The sequence below is a fragment of the Nicotiana sylvestris genome, chromosome 4 (genome assembly GCF_000393655.2).
Source record: "Nicotiana sylvestris chromosome 4, ASM39365v2, whole genome shotgun sequence".
Classification (NCBI taxonomy): domain Eukaryota; kingdom Viridiplantae; phylum Streptophyta; class Magnoliopsida; order Solanales; family Solanaceae; genus Nicotiana; species Nicotiana sylvestris.
In genome coordinates, this window is record NC_091060.1 from 166,384,321 (window position 1) to 166,388,368 (window position 4,048).

A 4,048-nucleotide genomic window follows, 5' to 3' on the forward strand; every position below is an offset into this window, starting at 1 on the left:
ACGATGAATCTGAATGTGACGAAGGTGAAGCCTTCGAAGAAATAAACCGAGAACTGTGCCAATTTGAAGAGAAACCCAAGCCTAACCTAAATGACACCGAGGCTGTGAATCTAGGAGACGCTGATAACGTCCAAGAGACCAAAATTAGCATCCACATTGAGCCGAATGTCAGAGCAGAATTGATCAAAACTCTCATGGAATTCAAAGATGTTTTTGCATGGTCATATGATGATATGCCTGGATTAAGCACCAATTTAGTGGTTCACAAATTGCCCACTGACCCGGCATACCCTCCGGTCAAGCAAAAACTAAGGAAATTTAAAACAGAAATGAGTGTAAAGATCAAAGAAGAAGTGATTAAGCAGTTGCAATCGAAGGTCATTCGGGTCACTCGGTATCCCGAGTGGCTGGCCAATGTGGTACCAGTCCCAAAGAAGGATGGAAAAATCAGGGTGTGCGTTGACTACCGCAACCTCAACAAAGCAAGTCCCAAGGACAATTTTCCGCTACCCAACATTCATATCCTGATCGATAATTGCGCTGGGCGCGAGATCGGATCCTTTGTGGATTGCTATGCGGGTTATCATCAGATCCTAATGGATGAGGAGGATGCTGAGAAGACAGCATTTATTACGCCATGGGGAACCTACTGCTATCGGGTAATGCCGTTCGGTTTAAAGAACGCTGGGGCAACGTACATGCGAGCAATGACTGCTGTGTTTCATGACATGATACACAAAGAAATCGAGGTGTACGTCGATGATGTGATCATCAAATCTTGGCGTCAGGAGGACCATGTAGCAGACCTAAGGAGATTTTTCCAAAGACTCCGGAGGTATGATATCAAGCTTAACCCGGCCAAATGCGCATTCGGGGTTCCATCAGGAAAGTTGCTAGGATTCATCGTCAGTCGACGGGGGATTGAGTTAGACCCATCCAAAATTGAATCCATCCGAGATTTGCCACCGCCAAGGAACAAAACAGAGGTAATGAGTTTGCTGGGTAGACTCAATTACATCAGCAGGTTCATCGCTCAACTCACAGCAACTTGTGAGCCCATATTTCGGCTACTGAGAAAGGATGCTGCAGAAGGTTGGACGACAGAGTGTCAAGAGGCTTTCGACCAAATCAAAGGGTATCTGTCTAATCCACCCGTGTTGGTCCCGCCTAAGCCCGGGAAACCCCTAATCCTTTACCTGACAGTCTTGGAAAATTCATTTGGTTGTGTACTGGGGCAACATGATGACACAGGAAGGAAGGAGCAGGCCATCTACTATCTTAGCAAGAAATTCACAGTGCATGAGGTCAAGTACACTCAACTCGAGAAAACATGCTGCGCCCTAACTTGGGTAGCTCAGAAGTTGAAGCACTACCTGTCTTCATATACTACTTATCTCATATCCCGCTTGGACCCATTGAAGTATATCTTTCAGAAACCTATGCCCACGGGAAGGTTGGCAAAGTGGCAAATTCTGCTCACAGAGTTTGATATCATCTACGTAACGAGGACGGCCATGAAAGCCCAGGCACTGGCAGACCATTTGGCAGAGAATCCCGTTGATGAAAAATACGAGCCCTTAAGAACGTATTTTCCTGACGAAGAGGTGATGCATACGAATGAGTTGGAATTACCTGAGGAACCGGGTTGGAAGCTTTTCTTCGATGGAGCTGCAAACGCAAAAGGGGTTGGAATAGGAGCAGTACTCATTTCTGAAACAGGACGGCATTATCCTGTTACGGCTCAACTACGCTTCTATTGCACCAACAATATGGCCGAGTATGAGGCTTGCATTCTGGGTCTGCGCTTGGCTGCTGACATGGATGTCCAAGACGTCTTGGTCTTGGGAGACTCGGACCTCTTGGTACATCAAATTCAGGGTGAATGGGAAACACGAGATCTAAAGCTCATACCATACCGACAATGCTTGCATGATCTGAGCAAGCAATTTCGATCGGTGAAGTTCAAACACATCCCGAGAGTTCACAATGAGGTTGCGGATGCCTTGGCCACCTTAGCATCAATGCTGCACCACCCTGACAAAATGTATGTTGATCCTCTACACATCCAGGTCCGTGATCAGCACGCCTACTGCAATGCCATAGAAGAAGAAGCAGATGGCAAACCCTGGTTTCATGATATCAAGGAATACCTCAGGATGGGGATATATCCGGAACATGCCTCTGGAGACCAAAAAAGAGCCCTTCGGCGTTTGTCGAATGGTTTCTTCCTCAGTGGGGGAATATTGTACAAAAGAACCCCGGATTTGGGATTGTTGAGATGCATAGATGCCAGTCAAGCAACGACGGTTATGGCTGAGGTACATGCTGGAGTTTGTGGGCCACACATGAGCGGATATGTATTGGCAAGAAAGATCCTTCGAACAGGGTGTTATTGGCTCACCATGGAACACGACTGTATCACTTTCGTGAGGAAATGCCATCAGTGCCAGATACATGGAGATTTGATTCATTCTCCGCCAACAGAGTTACATACGATGTCAGCACCCTGGCCGTTTGTGGCATGGGGCATGGATGTCATTGGGCCCATCGAGCCGGCAGCATCCAACGGTCATAGGTTCATTCTAGTGACCATTGATTACTTCACCAAATGGGTTGAGGCTAAAACCTTCAAATCAGTAACCAAGAAGGCAGTGGTGGACTTTGTTCACTCCCATATCATCTGCAGATTTGGGATCCCAAAAGTGATCATCACGGATAACGGTGCGAATCTTAATAGCAGCCTGATGAGAGAGGTATGCCAACAATTCAAGATTATACACCGCAATTCCACCCCATATCGTCCCAAGGCGAATGGAGCAGTCGAAGCAGCCAATAAGAATATCAAGAAGATACTGCGAAAAATGGTGGAAGGGTCCAGACAATGGCACGAGAGATTACCCTTTGCTTTGTTGGGTTACCGCACCACCGTCCGAACTTCCATAGGCACAACTCCTTATTTGTTGGTGTACGGAACTGAGGCCGTAATACCAGCGGAGGTCGAAATTCCGTCCCTCCGAATTGTCGCTGAAGCTGGGATTGATGACGATGAATGGGTCAAAGCTCGATTGGAACAGTTGAGCCTGATAGATGAGAAAAGATTGGCAGCAGTGTGCCATGGTCAACTGTATCAGAAGAGAATGGCAAGAGCGTATAATAAGAAGGTGCGCCCCAGGAAGTTTGAAGTAGGGCAGTTGGTATTAAAGAAGATCCTCCCACATCAGGTCGAGGCAAAAGGCAAATTCGCCCCAAATTGGCAAGGGCCTTATATCGTGACCAGAGTATTGTCCAACGGTGCTTTGTGTTTGACAGATGTCGAAGGTAGATGTGTCGACATGGCTATCAATTCAGATGCAGTCAAGAGATATTATGCGTAACTTCTTTAATTATGGCAATTTTTGGTTTATTTGTTTGTATTTGGCATTTATTGGATAATGAGATGACGGAGGCAATTCTTTCTTCTATCCAAACACTGTTTAACCCTTGCTTCCCCCCTTTGAGCCTTAAGTAATTCTTTCATACCCCTCTTTTGGAATCACTAATGGAAAAGACATGAAAAAGATAGAAGAAAAGAAAAAAAGAAAGATGAAAAGAAAAAAAAAAGAAGAAGAAGATAAAATCACAAGAAATACAAAACTGTGGGAACTACGTTTGACCTGATTCCTCAAAAAGGATACGTAGGTGCCTCACGGCTCGGTCATAGTATGCATCATAGTGAATATAGGATGCATAATGTACGTAGTGTGCATAATAGGCACAATGTGCGTAATGCACATAGCTCAACATAAGCGTAAAAAAATAAATTCCCCAAGCAAGAAAACTGGGGCAGAGGTTATGTTTTAAGTTCCAACGAAGGTTTGATTCCAAAAGTTGTAGCACATCACCCTTCAAATTGTTTTCATTTTTATAGCCTTTCTTTAACCCCACACCAAAACAAATATCAACATCCAAAAGACCTCCCGATCAATGTCCAAGAGATGCCAAGTCAGGCGAATAAAGCCGAGAATAATACACCGATCCCCAGCAAAGAAGAGGACCGTAAGACTGGGAA